The sequence below is a fragment of the Peromyscus californicus genome, unplaced genomic scaffold (assembly GCF_007827085.1).
Source record: "Peromyscus californicus insignis strain IS unplaced genomic scaffold, ASM782708v3 Scaffold_1__1_contigs__length_55948999, whole genome shotgun sequence".
Taxonomy (NCBI): Eukaryota; Metazoa; Chordata; class Mammalia; order Rodentia; family Cricetidae; genus Peromyscus; species Peromyscus californicus.
The window spans coordinates 8,979,305-8,995,156 of record NW_026294492.1 but is presented as its reverse complement, the minus strand read 5'-3'; the positions used below and the strand labels follow the sequence as shown (position 1 = coordinate 8,995,156).

Below are 15,852 nucleotides of genomic sequence, written 5' to 3'. Positions count from 1 at the left end.
TGTTTCCATCTTATCTGTGAAACTAGCTCTGTGTGTGTGTGTGTGTGTGTGTGTGTGTGTGTGTGTGTGTGTGTGTGTATGTGTGTTCTGTGTGTGTGTTGGTGTGTGTTGTGTATGTGTTAAGCAAATTGGTTAACCACTTCAATCATAAGAAATATGGTTGAAAAGCAAGAGAAGATGATCAAGCTGTTACTTTTTTTTCTAAGAGGGTGATTGTCCTATGAATCCATCTATTCTAAGGGGAATAATATTAAGAAGCATTTTGCAATGAAGTAACCTGTCTTAGGACATAGGTAGCAATACTGGAGTTATTGGCTGTGAGGGATTCAGAGCCATCTACAGGTAGCATGGAATAGAACTCTCACTGATTTGGGGAATGATGAAGCAACTTTGTAGTGAGGAAAGAAATCAAGACTATAGTTGAATAAAGTTGCTTTAAAGAGTTTTTAGGGGCATTGGGAAAGACTCCATTGGTAAAGTGCTTGCCATGCAATCATGAATTCCTGAGTTTGATATCCAGTACCCATGCAAAACATCAGACACACTGCTATGCCCCTATAGCCACAGTGCTGAAAAAGCAGAGAAAGGGAGCTTGCTGAGACAATCATAGAAACACACACACACACACACACACACACACACACACACACACACACACACACACTAAAGCCAGGAAAGCCAGGAATTGTTACATACCTGTAATCCTCGAAATTGGAAAGCAGAGGCTGGAAGACCAAGAGTTTGGGGCAAGCTTAGAATACATAAAAAGTTTAAGGCCTGTCTGAGCAACATGGACCCTGTTGTAACAGAATCAAACACCAAACGTTCATTTTAAAATGTCAATTCCTTGATTATAGACAAACTGAAATAATGCTTGTGGCGTTTATTTAGTCACATTATCAAACACATAGATCTCAGTTGGTTTGGGCAGACTACCTCAGGAAAACACATACAGTAACATTATGAGAATAAGGAAAATTTTAAAAATAGTAGCAAAAATTGCAGATTAAAAATACCAACATCTTAAAACTTATTAAAATAAAAGTATTTTCACGTTTCTCTAATTTTTCTGGTTTTCTCTAGATTTTGTCATTTAAAACTACCCTTTCTTGTTTCTCACAGAAGCACTCCCTCCAGCCTGGTTTTGTTTGGTTGGTTGTTTATCAGGTTGGTTGGGTTTTGTTTGTTTGGGTTTTAGTTTTGTGGAGTTTTTTGTTGTTGTTGTTGTTGCTGTCATTTTTTCTAGTTTTAATCTATAAACCACACGGAGATGGTGCTTAACACAGAAAAGTCCGATCACATCTTCTCCAGGCCAGCATAACCTGATGTCTGGTTCAAAGTTTCCAACTCTTCTTCTACCAAATGCAGCATCTTCCATCCATTTAAAACCTCCTTGTCCTGTCTTGGACATCTTACCCTCAGTGTAGTTCCATGCCTCTCTCTCTGTTAACTCCATTTTCTTCACTGCCCTCTTTTCTGTGGTCCCATGTCTTATGGATTTTGTTTACAGGATAGGAATTATCATACAAAAATGAGAAAACAGGCAAAGACATATGAGCCACAGAAATACGAAGTAGGAATTCAACTGACTACAGCAAAGCTATTACTTGGAAAAGTCAAGGACTCTTCCAGAGGAAGCCAAAGCTCAAGGAATATTTGTTTTCATTGGCTTTTGAATATATCATTTGTTTTCTGCAAAGAATTTCATGTGTGCTATTGTAGATTTCCCCCATTTGATTCTTTTTCTAAGAACTTCTAATAGAGTGGTTGATCATTCTTTGGGGATAATTTCCCCTATATTTAAAGGCATTTTGGATAACTTCCCTCAACTGTGTTGACAATAAATCACACAGTCAAAACCCCTCTTTTCTGGCTTCTGTTCCTTTATTTTTTAGCATTAGACCCTTAAGTCTGCCTTTCTGTAATTACTATCATTAGCAAGTGTCTGAGGAGAGCCATCTCTGGACAAAAGTATTTTATCTGAGTGAGATACCTCCCAGACTTTCTAAGGACCGACTGCAAATAAGACAAGCATATAGACCACCTGTTAGTCTCTTGAATTAAGGTAAATATCCATATGGAGACAACTGCCAAGGCCAGGAGGATGTTAGGTACAAACCTCTGCTTCTTGGGCAAATTAAGCTTAACCCTCCTTTCTCTCATTGCCCTAGACTTCCCCTTTAACAATTAATTCAGAACAAAAGGGCTTTCACATACCAGGTACATCAAGCTATGACACAGACTTCCTACCTACGGAGCAGACTTGCCCTGCCCAACCAGAAAGCGGTGGAGCCAGAGAATTGTGGATTGTATGTGTATTTAAACTGGACTGAGGAGAGATGAAGATAGAAGAAATTTAGATAGAACAATGAGAGGATGGGAGAGGAAGGGACAGAGAGGAGCTAAGTATGAGAACAGAATTGAAGCTGTGTAGAAAGATTTTGACTGAGAAGAATAAAGTGAATGGACTAAAGAGCTCGGTGTACTTAGGTTCATTCGGGTATCCCTCAGATTAATTCTTGCCACTGATAGTGTCTCTTCTGGAACCCCAGAAAAGTCTATTTAGGTGCTGGACCCCAATAGTAAGTCCCAATGAAGGAGAGATGGATAAGGGAGTTATAGGGGACTGAATCAGCTTTTGACAGCCTGATACAGAGCAATTTCCTGTCCCTATTAGGATGGACTGTTAGGTTAGAGGTGAGGGTCTCTTGGAAAATAAACATCAGTATATAAGAGCTACCCCAGACAGGGTCAGATAAGAAATAGAGGAGAAAGTAAGTTTAGATAAAAAAAGATTGTTGGATCATTTGCTTGTGAAACGGCAGAAGTTGCCATTATTGAAAATTGAGCATGCCAGTTTTGGCCATTTGAACTGCACTGAGGCCAGAGTGAGGCTTTAATAAAATCGGAGTCAATGGAAGAAGAGGGAAAAGATTGAAAAATGAACTATATTGGAGGGAATTTATGTAAACTCCAAGTGGGAGCTGAGAGATAGGAGGGACAGGGTCACAGAGGTTCAGATGGGCTTAAGGAAGTTGCAGGGCTCAGCAGGCAGCTCCTTGGGGGAGGAGGCCAGAAAACAGGGAGGGTTCCAATAGAGGGAGAGGAAAAAATACCTTAATAACTGGAGAGTTGCCCACATGGTGGAGCCCCAGAGGATATAGTAGGCTGCAGGATCCATAGAGGATATTTATTGAGTAGGCAAGGAGAGATGGATGGTTAGAACAGGTAGAGGAAGAAGCAGTTGAAAAATTTGGAACCAAATATGATGGGCAGCAGAAACAAATGGTCTGCACACATCTTAAGAGTCAAATCAGCAACTTGAGTCAGTTTGAAATGTTAAGACATGGGAGCTACAGGCTGTAGGGAAACTACCACTGAGTTGATAAGCCATGAACCAAGTGGCAGGTTCCACTGGTTTTTATAACTGTGATTATGGGGATATTAAAGGGAGAAGTGGGGAGCAGAAGATTCTTTCCTAGATCAGAGATGAGAGGCTTAAATCCCCTGAGGCTTTGGCAATAAAGTGGCTACTGAGCCTGGGTTATATAGTTGGTGGGTTTTTGTAGTTGAATGATAAGAGGTGGGTGATGTTTGGCTATAGATAGGTTTTGGGTTTCCCATACCCGGGGATCTACCTTAAAGGCCAGTAAGAGAAAAGGTATGGCAGATTGTGTGGTTTGAAGGAGAAGGGGGATGGCTGGCATACTACTTTGCTTTCTCCCCCACTAGGTCCAGCTTCCAGCCCCCACATTGCAACTAGCTTACAGGTCCATCCAAGGTAACTTAAAAGACAGTGTTGGGGGAAAGACCAGACAAAAACGGACTGGGCTTGGAGTGGAAAAAAGAGAAAGCTTTAATGTAGGGAAAGGGGAATCTTCTTCCATTTCCCATATCACTCACAGTATTTATCTTGAATAATATTAGGACCTAGGGTGCTATTAGGTTGCTATTTGGATTGATTACAAGGGATATTGAGGCCAGATTTTGTTTGCAAAAGTGAATACATTTAGGGCCCTTCAAGTTGGGTACCAGGTGAAGAGAGGCTGGAGATTTTCCAAGAAGCATCCCAAGGGTTAATGAGAAGGTATGGAAGACATTGTTCCCAAGGAGGAGAGAGGAGAAGGAAAATGTCATTGCAGTCTGCACTCATAGACATCCCCAGGACTCAGGGGAGGCCAAACAAGGACAGAGTTATTCAGTGGGTCATCACCACACTCAACAGGCATCAGGGTCTTAGCCTGGCTAAGCCAGAGGAGAGAAAGTGCCTGGTACAGTTCTGCTCCAGAGAAAGATTTCCCCAAGGCAAATGTAAAGAACTCTACTAAATCTGCCCAGGAGGGGAGGATTTACCCAGCAAACAAGTTACAGCTCTACTCTGCTTTTCTCCAGAGAAGTGTTACAGCTCTGCTCCACTAAGGAAAAGATTCCCCAGGGAACGTGTTACAGTTCTGCTCTGCTCTGGGACTCCAGGTGAAAAGAACCAAGGAAAAAAACACCCTGTCCCTGACTTGACCCCAGGACCAGGGCTTGAAATCCCACCAATTCCTGTGCTTGCCCCAGAATCAGGCCACAAAAATCCACAAATACCAAGTCACCCTGGAAAGGAAAGCTCCCCCACCCCTCAAAAAACCCTACATAAGCCCTGTAACCTGTTCAGTTTGCTACTGCTTCTCACCCTAGGCAGTCACGCTCCGGGATTCTTCCTTCCTAATAAATCTCATGAGTGAGGTTTGTTGTGTGGTATAACAACTTAACCTGGAGCAGAGTGGAAAGGAGCAGAGCAGAGTTCTGGGGAACAAATTCACTGGGGAAGCTTTCCCCCAGCAGGGCAGAGCTGTAAGAGCTGCATTGGGGAAACTCTACCCTGCAGGAGCAGAGTTATCACACTTGCATTGGGGAAACTTTTCCCTGGATCAGGACTGTAACCTGCAAGGCTTACTTACAGTGACGTTGTGGTATTCCTTGGCTCCCGACTACCAAGATACCTTTCACCCTAGCTGCAATGCTTACAGTAGCCATTTTTACTTCTCCGGTCACAGAACCCCCATATCTTTCTGTGACAACATTCCCTCCACAGTTTTCGGAAGCCTACCATCAGTCTTCAAGTTTGTAAATTAAAAGCTACTTTTTTTGGGGGACGGGGGGGGTTTCGAGACAGGGATTCTCTGTGTAGCTTTGCGCCTTTCCTGGATCTCGCTCTGTAGACCAGGCTGGCCTCGAACTCACGGAGATCCGCCTGCCTCTGCCTCCCAAGTGCTGGGATTAAAGGCGTGCGCCACCACCGCCCCGCTAAAAGCTACTTTTGCTTTGCACTATTACCTCACAAGTGTTATGAGAAGCGCATCAAAATTACTCTTTGTAAAATGCCTAATGTAGCTCACTGACCCTGTGGGATGGTGAGATCTTTGAGATAAGACCCGTTTCTATACAACTCACTCTTCCCTCAATGTAGTGACTCGCAGAAGGCTTTACAGATAACTAGTGCTGAACAGTGAAATGAGAAAAAAAAAAGGGAGAAATAGCCATTCAATGTAAGATCAGTAATAGTTAAAAAGGGAATATAAAATAGGAAAGGCATAGATGAACATGCCTATTCTCCAAGGCAACCAACAGCATCTGTCATTGAGATTCACACTGTTTAAGGTATTGATGATCATGCATTCATCAATTACCCCTTACACATATTAAAGTTCCCCTGTGAAACATAGTGATCTTTATAGCAAAATATCATTTATGTTGTGTTTTGATACTCCTTTTGGTGATAATTGAGCACAAAGTGAATGTTTTTTAAAACAAGTAACTTTTTTAAATTATTTTTTGCATTGCTTCATAAGATCTGTTTTTAGAACAAAAAAATGAGGAAAGATGTTAGGATCTTAATCTTTATATCTCAGGTTTTGTTTCCTTCAGTATCGTTAATCGATCGCCATTGGAATGATCATGATTAGATGACCTTAATTTTAGTTTTTCTATGCACAAATTAAATAATGTAGGATTTAACAAAATTTCTCATGCCCTTTCAAAATTGAAATGCCATGAATTGAATTGTTTCCTAATTTGTGAGCCTTTGAGGTCTAGTATTGTGTATGTTAATAATGTACTTCCTAGTAATTAACTTGCAATTCTATTTACTCCCAATTTTTGCTTCAGATAATAATCTAGGTAAAAATATCAAATAAAGGAATATTAAGCAATATGCTTGTATTTCAGGGCAAATGTCATATTAGAAGTCCACCAGATAATATAATTATAAATTGCTTAATTGGATAATATAAGTAAATTAATTTAAAAAATAATAATATCTTTCATAAAATTACATTAAAATCTATAACTGAATTCATTGGATAAACAATTAGAAATATTGTTACTGAGTAAAAGAATAAATAAATATGACTAAAAAGATTAAATTATTAAACTTGGGATTATTCCTGATAACCCCAAGGGGAGTAAAAGTATCTGCTACAGAAATATGAAAATCAGAGTTTTATGACCAGAACCCACACACATGTGGAAGGAGAGAAATGAGTCTACAGATTGACCTCTGACTTCTTCGTGTATGTTTTAGCATTTGTTTCAATTTCTCCCACACATTCTTCTTCCATAAACACACACACAGCAATTATTATAACCGAAATTTTAGAAACATAGACTATAAATGCAAAAGGATGTAGCTTGCTTCTTCTGAACCTTACAAAAGGGAAACAGAAAAATAACATAGAGAAGCCATAATAAATTACGGTAACACTTAAGAAATTCCATAGCGTGTCAAAGCAAAGACCACATGGCACAAAACAAAACAGGTGAACAGAAAAGAGATGTTTGACTAAGCCTATCACAGTTGGAAAGAGAGACTATAGTGCCTGCTGTGTGACCTGGATTTGCTGAAACCCAGCCCCAGGAGATTTTAAGAATGGAGACAGCAGAGCTATTATGTGGTCAACATCTAACTGGCTCTCCTCAAAGAAAATGAGACGTTTTTCACTCCTGCCCTCACAGGAGGTTACTTCTCACCAGGAAGCAAAGTGTCCTTCAAAGTTTGAATACTTCTACAGGGATAGGCAGGGTCTCAAGACTTTGGGAGATACTTCTCAGCGACAAAACTTCAGAGAAATGTTTCACTGCTAAAGACAAACTCAGAAAATGGATGTAGAAAACCCAGAACTCCACCAGCTTTTGAAGCTGTTGTATATGTCAAGATGACTATTTGGTGCTCTAAATGCAGTGGAACCTGGGAGAATGGAGGCTAAAAGGTGGCAGATGAAACTCCTGCAACAGCCAGTTTTATTCAGAGCATCAGACAATTCTCAACCTGAGGGTTAAGAAAGGTCACCTGAGTAAAGTTCTCATGAGTTCAAACTGTATACAATCACAAGGACAAGGTGCACATGGCAAAAAAATATGTTTTTCCATGGAGGCATATAAACAAATAACAATATCCAGTTGTAAAGAATAATCTGAACTAAACTCAGTCCTATCTGCTACACCTGTAAGGGGCAGGATGGAACATTCCAAGAACAATTCTGTGTTTTCGAAGAAACCGAGGTCACAAGACTCTTGTCTTTGCTTCTTGTAGTTTTCACACAGGCACTCAGAATTCCCTTCACATGACTCCATTCTTGGACCCTGTTCTGATAGATGGTGTTTAATAAATGCAGAAGACAGATAACATTTTGAAGTTAGATAAAAACAAATGAAATTTAGAGGATGAATGTACACTGTTGAACAATAATTTTTGACAAAATGAATACCTTTGTAAATAGTTTAATGATGACAGGGAGCTACTTTTGGAGTGCTGTAATAAAGGGAAAAACTCCAGTTCTCTAGAAAAGCCAGTAACATCATCTGAATGAACAATGGCAGTGTTCATCTCTGTCTCTCTTCAGATATTCATTTTTCTCTTAATATTCAGACACATATTTTCTTTCAAAAGCCATCAGGATGGAAAAATTACTGCAAATAATTGACAAAAGAGTGCTTATTAATATATTTTCATGGAGTTAATATCTCTCCCTTTCACTACAATGTTTGCCTAAGTGGGTAAAATGTTAGTTATACAACACACAATGGTAGAATGAAATCATCAGTCTCCACAGCAAAAGCAAGTCACTCATTTCCCAAATGAAAATGTGAACTGCCTAAAGGCTTTCACTGAAACCCTACATGGGTATCACCCTACCTCTAAGAAACCATTATCCCCAAGAGTAAGCCACTTTTCCTGGGACGCATTACACCCACCAACTTGTCCATGGTGGAGAAGAAGTGTATTGAATCACCTATTTTAAAAATGGGATCATCCTGAGGTTCAGTCCAGGCTACATGAACCCCACCCAATAGCATAATCTATAATAATGCTGCCTAAACATTCCAATGCAATGTTCTTCTTTGGCCCCCATTACTTCACTCCTTCACAATGAATACACCCCCATCACACAAAGACCTGCCTATGTCTGTTACTAAGGAATCCCACTATGTAATATTTTTTCAGAATTTTTTCTGAAGAAACATACTCTGTGATATTTTGGATCACCCTCAAGCATGCTGACAGTAAGTATCCCTTAGATTCTGTCAGGGGGTAGGGGAAGAACAATGAAAAATCTTGACTTCTGAGGTAACATCATCACTGGCAAAGTTTCAGCCAATGATGAACTGGATTGGGATATAGATAGGTCAATAGATGGTGCAATAGTTCAGACACATAGGAAACTATGAAAACGTATTCTATAAAAAGTAGGCAAAATCTGTCGGTTATTCATGACTCTTGATGCCCTTCAAGAAGCAGAGGCCAGCCTAAAGGTTTCTCCCATAGCTGAAGGCAGCATGTGAAAGTCAGAGGACCGCTGTAGCAGAAGACATGCAGATCTCTGGCTGAAGTCAGACATTAGGAAAAGATGTGATTGGGGTTCCTATCTTACTTCTGTCATGATGAGAGCCCCACAGGATATTAGATTCACAGTCACAGTGATAGCATAGCACCAAGTTCAAGGCCCTTGTCAGTAAGAGGTGTACCTCAGACATTACATGAGGACATATTGATTAATGGAAAATCCATGCAATGCTCTTGGCCTGGAACAAAACCTGTCCATACGCTCCTGCTAGGAGGAACAACCTCCTACTGTGAAAATGATGCAGTAGTTCAAGGATGGAAACCAGTGTTGTAGCATTGTGATATTCTCTTGCCACCTGATGAATGAAAACAACCATTTCATAGCAGGTTATTGCTAAGACGGCAAAGGAAGAAAGACATTGACCTACTAGTTATAGGATGCAGAAAATTGGGAAAGGCCAGAAAAGACTAACTACTAAGGATGCCAGATCCAAGAGTCTTTCAGTTTTATTAGAGTTTCCTAAAGAAACAGAACTGATAAAATGCACACACACACACACACACACACACACACACACACGGGTTGTATTAGGTCGGCATACATGAAATGGACTTGACAGTTCAACAATGGTCATTCTCATGTTGAAAGAGTGAGAGTGAGGATCTGATGGCTTCTCTGTGAATGAAGCCATGCGCCCCTGGTACTGAAGGCCAGGAGCATTCCTGGAAAGCCACTATTATTCAGTCCATATTGGACAGCTGAGTAATCTGGGCTCTGATGTACAGAAGCAGCCGCAACAGTCCACTAGCATGAACTCTCATTAGCATGAAGTTAAGCAAGCTGGGCAAATATTACTTTGCCCTCACACTGCTTTATATCTGGGTCATCCCTAGAAGCTGTCCATCCTCAGGGACTGTCTTCCTGACTCAGTTTATCCTTTCTGTAAATACCTTTAACAAGAAGCCCAGAAACATGTCTTTTATTTGATTCTTGATCCATTCAAGTTGATAAGATCAACTACCATATAACTGATGATAAAGTGTGAAGAAATCAAAATGTATTTGATTATTTTTATATATGTTAATTTATATAAAAACATTAAATTGCACACATAAAAGGGAATCCATGAAATGTTTAATATATTTATATGTTGTATAATGTTTAGTTCAAACTAAATGTATTTATAACCTCCAATATTTATCTTCTTTCTGTGGCCAAACTTTCAAGGTCTTATTTTTGAACTTTTTAAAATGTATTTATAATACATGGAAAAGGTAAATCTTCACAACTGAATTTTTACTGATAATTTTTGTTAAAATTACAACATATCTGAACTTCCGCTAACCCACCTTGAGTCAAACTGTCCATAAGTGTGGTCAGTTTAACAGTGATCTTCAATTAAAGTTTGCTCCCTGGAGAATGTGTGAACTTGTTGACACAGGTGACATCACAAACTACTGATGTGATAGCTTTAGAGTTATCAAGGCTCTGCACAGATACATGAGATGTGAAACCTCTTACTAATCATTTCAATAAATGCCAGATCTTAATCATTTCAATGCAGAAAATTTGAAATTCAAAGAGTTGAATCATAAAAGTTTACAGCTACTGAGACATTAAAGACAGGCCCTTAGTTGTTTGCAGAAGACTGTCAGAAACACTTCATTTTCCTCTACAAAGACAGAGATAAACAGAACCTCAGTGATTGATCTTTGCCTTCTATTATCAGTTTTCCATCTTTTGTAAACCAGAGCAGCAAGCATTATTCTGCCTGGGGAGTCACGTTTGCCTACAGAACCCACAAATACTAAGTGTGTGTCCATAAATAGCCAGTAGTTTCCAGCAGCTTTAGGGTAAGGCCACAAGTCTTAGTGTCTCACACATTTCTGCATAGCCAGCTTTCTCTACATCACTTCAGGTCCATTACAGTGATCTCCCCAGTAAGCAGAAAAACAACCATAACAGCAATACCAATTCACCTGCATCTTCATGGTTTTCAAATGGTACCCGTTGCCCTCAGATCTACATCTTTTCCTCATTCCATTTTCTAGTAAAGATCCTACATGTGCAACTGTTTTGCTCTGGTAGTTTGGACTCATTCTTGATCCAGATATCTCTTCTCATACACCCACTGATTGCCACCACGTAAACTGCATTCAGATAGTCAAAGAAAGCTTCTCACTGGGTGATAGACAGGGTATTTTACAGAAAATACAGAAAGGTGATATATGAAAGAAGTCTTCCTCTGCCACCAAGCTCTTGCTGGTAGTCATATGTCATTTTGCTGTCTATGTCCTGAAGTGTCAAAAACAGTGTCACCCAGAAAAATGTGTAAATCAATGTTATTACACATGAGTACTTTTGCACACACACGCATACATACAAACATACATGCACGTAAACACAAGCACACACATACTCACAAACATACACACATGTACACATACATACTCAGGCATGTGATGATATATTGTGTACCCTAATAAAACGTGCCTGAAGATCAGAAAAAGCAGAGCAAGCCACAGCTACCACCTTTCAGTCACGAACTCCTCAGCCTGAAAAAGCTCCAGGCAGAAGGGCTTCATCCTAAAGAGCTTCCAGCTGAAAGGGGCGCTTATGCCAAAAAGAGCCTTTAGTTCCTGTCTCCTCCGCATGCCTTCTATACCTCTCTCCGCCCAGCCATATCACTTCCTGTCTCAACCTCTCTAGTGCTGGGATTAAAGGCAAGTGTGCTTCCCAGTAGCAGGTATTGGGGTAAATGCTGAAAGATCAGAGAGACAAAGGAACAAGCCACCTCTTACCACTAGGATTCCTCAGCCTGAAAAGCCCTCTAGCTGAAAGCCCTTCTAACCAAATGAGGCTTTAGTTCCTGCCTTCTTACACCTTATATACTTTCTCCGCCCAGTGATATCACTCCCCCACCCCAGTGCCGGGAATAAAGGCCTGTGTGCTTCCCAAGCAAAGGCGTGAGATCTCAAGGGCTGGGACTGAAGGCGTGTGCCACCACTGCCTGGCTCTGTTTCTCTCCTAGACTGAGTCAATCTCATGTAGTCCAGTATGGCTTTGAACTCACAGAGATCCAGACGGATCTCTGCCTCACGAGTGCTGGGATTAAAAGTACTACTGTGCCACTACTGCCTGGTCTCTATGTTTAAACTAGTGTCTTGTTCTGTCCTCTGATCTTCAAGCAAATTTTATTAGGGTACACAATTTATCACCACACAGGTATACATACGCACATATAATTTGAGTCCTTTTCATACTTGCTGGCTAATATTCAGAACTCCCATAGCCTTTGTTATTTTCCTGAATGACTAAGGGGGAATTATTTGGTGATTTTTAGTTCCCAAAGCAGCTTAAGAATTGTTTTAGAGTGCTAAAGGATAAAGACATTCTTCTGCTACAAAGCCAAGGGCTTCGGGCCTCAGTAAAGGAAAAAATCTCTCTCTATGACCCTTCTTTTGCTGACTCCATTTTCACCTGATGGCACATAAACAGAATTTGTCTTTCCTGTGGCAGATTACAGTAACAAAATACCCTCTACTCTCCTTTCACCTGTCTTTAAGCTGAACAGAGAAATCTTCTGACCCTCCTTGAGAGATGGTAGACCAGAAGGCCTCCATTCCAGAAGGTGTCCTGCTCTGCTCTGAGAGGAATGGATAGATTCTAACCACAAAGGCAGACAGGCCCTGCTGAGTTTCTTCATTCCCTCTCTAACATCCAGTCCTATCATTTGTCCAATTTTGTTTCTTTGTAGTTTCCATACTACACTCATGCACATCCAGTGATGTCTCCACATTTGAACATAAGGATGGGATTTGGAGGCTTCAAAACCAATGCATCCTGGGGACATACAATAAAGTGACTAAGAACGTAGTTTTGTGCTGAGAAGATGATCCCAACTCAGGATAGCATATGTTGTCATTTCACACATTATAAAATCCATATAGCTGCTTATTTGCATTCTTTAAAGTATACTTTGTAATAAACTTATAAATAAATACGATAAATATACCATTGTAAACCCAAGAATAGTCAGAATTTTATTAAGATCCATGAACTATGCCAGCAAACTAAGCAAATCCAAGAACAGGCTAATAGGTCCCTAATACACATGAATTAATGCTCTAGAGACTCTGATTTGCACTGATGTTTGAAACATGGACATGTTTGTGCCTGGGGCCTTGATGGGTGGTGGTGCTCTGCATGCTGTAAATGTGTTGTTCCCATTGGTTGATAAATAAAATGCTGATTGGCCAGTAGCCAGGCAGGAAGTATAGGTGGGATAAACAGGAGAATTCTGGGAAGAGGAAGGCTGAGCCAGGAGTCACCAACCAGACACAGAGGAATCAAGATGTAAAGACAGAACTGAGAAAAGGTACCAAGCCACGTGGTTAAACATAAATAAGAATTATGGCTTAATTTAAGTGTAAGAGCTAGTCAATAATAAGCCCAAGCTAATGACCAAGCAATTTTAATTAACATAAGCTTCTGAGTGATTATTTTATAAGTGGGCTATGGGACTGTGGGGGCTTGGTGGGACCCAGAGAGAAACTTTCCAGCTTCAGGGCCTCGATTTCCTCCATGGACAAACAGTTTTATCTTTGGGTTGGATCTGATGATTCACAGACGTCATTGTTCCTTTGTTAATGGAAAGAATTCTTGGTGCATATGGGATCACAAATTGACCTGGGTTATGAGTAAGCAACTGTGTCTATTTGGCCTCAATTTTCTGAAAACAGATAAGTGAGTCAGCAGATGGTAACAATTTGGTTCATTTATCCTCCCATTCCATTTCCGTGTTCAAGCCCAACCAAGAGTCCCAAAGTCAATCAGAAGTCTTAAAGGGGATTCTCTCAATGAATTAAGCTGGAAAAAATTCTCTTTTCTGAATCATGGCAATCTTATCAACATATTTTGGAGTCAGGGAAATTCCATTGGCTCAATCATTAAAGTGCTTGATGCCTAAATGTGAGGACCTGTGTTTTGGGTTCCAAGAAACCATCCTAAATACTGACCACGCTTGTAAAGCCAGTGCTGGGGAAAGATGTGTGGATCCTTGGGGCTCATGGGACACCTCAAGTTGGTGAGCCCTAGATTCAGTTAGAGCTCCTATCTCAAAAATAAGGTGGAGAGAAACAGATAAAGACAGCAACTTCTGGTCTCCATGAACACATACACACACACACACACACACACACACACACACACACACACACACACACACACACACATACACACACACACACACACACACACAGACACAAGTGCAAACATTTTGTTTTTATAACTGACAAACAGCTCTTATCTTTCAGATCTACCTTTTCCTACTCATCCTGAAAGATTTCTGCCCAGTTCAGCATAGAGTGTGTAAATGTTACTTAGTTATGATCTAATACTTGGTATTTAAATGATTAAACAATCACCCCACAATGTATGTCTCACTATAAAAAAAAATCATCCTATTGTGGATCTTAAAATATAATCTTTGTCAACTCATTGTTTGAAAACTAAGTTCATAAGAGGCATGTATGCCTATTTCCACCTCTAAGAAGTGGAGGGGATGACATTGGTTTCAATACACCAGGACATGTTTGGTCTCATAAGGGCCTAACAGTTTATCCTTTGATAGATTCCTCTGCTCCTTATGTAGACTCTGATCAGGTCAGCATTCTTTTCAGAAGGAAACTTTCTTTCATTATTCTATATAGCCTTTATCGTGTCTTATACAGTCTGACTGGAGCAGGATGTACACTGTGTGTGTGTGTGTGTGTGTGTGTGTGTGTGTGTGTGTGTGTGTGTGTGTGTGTGTGTTGTACAGTTAGCATTTACCTCAGCACAGGGATATTGTAAAATTGCAAGGTGCGGAGAATGCTCTGCATGAACGGAGTACATTAGTCAGAGAGACTTAGACACCCAAACACGATGAAATCAATGCATAAATCTGCACTTCTGGTTTTAATTATGACACTCCCCCTTTCTGCTTGGCCATTCTCATGCACAGCAAACAGTCATGGCACCCAGTCTGAATGACAAGACCTGAAGCCTCGCTTCCACAAGGAGTGGCACCAGCAAGCAGACACTTGGTTAAACCAACTGACATGCAAGACATGAAGAAGCAAGGCCAGACAGGAGAAAGCATGCTGCATTGCCCCTCTATGCACATCTGTCCCCATAAGGCCCATAGTGATTCACCATACAGTGAGATACCAAACCTAGTTCCAAGCTGGCAGGGACTTCAGCATGGAAGAACTGCTTGTGGTTGATATCCATAAAAAAGTGGCCCTCACCATCAGCACCTCTATGGACTCACAGTAGAGAAACAAATCCACTGAGTCACTATAGGCCAATCTGTAGCAGCTGAAGGAATATTGCTCCAAGATTCTACCTTTCCCCTGGAAGCCTTTGGCTCCCAAGAAGGGAGACAGTTCTCTAAGTACTCAAATTGGTCACGCAGCTAATAGGACCTGTGATAACCATCTGGAATGTCTACCTAATGGAGAAAGCTAGTGTCATCACAGAGGAAGAGAAGAACTTTGAGAATTTTACCTGTCTTCACATGCCAGGCCAACCCACTACTCTTTGGCATTTGAGGAAAAGGGGAAAAGCAATGCACCGTTGGAGAATTGCAATGAATTTTCAGTAAAGAAAAACAACCATATTCAGACTCAACATGCTGTCTTTGCTAAGTGTAAATTAGTTTAGTTTTACAACACATAATATGTATTTTAGTCATTTATTTTACTATTTTGGTATGATTATCATTAAAAATTATGTCCACAAGTAAAAGGCTATAAAATTATTGTTTGTATTATCAAATGAGCTAGTACCTCCAGGTTTGGACAAGTCGTTGAACCAACATCAAAACAGACTCAGCTATAAAAGTTTCCCCAACTCCAAGCGTGTTAGATTATTCATTCATGTATTTACTCATCTTTTAATCACTCAGCACCAAATATATGCTCAGTGTTCTGCTGAACCCTGAAGATAAAAAAGTAAGTAATTAATCTCAAGGAACATTTAT

The 15,852-nt window shown here is 40.3% G+C and overlaps 1 pseudogene; it reads left to right on the top strand.

Annotated features, from left to right (window-relative positions):
* Window positions 1-15,474, top strand: part of LOC128116055 (60S ribosomal protein L13-like) — a 33,783-nt pseudogene extending 18,309 nt beyond the window's left edge.
* The last annotated feature ends 378 nt before the right edge of the window (window positions 15,475-15,852 follow it).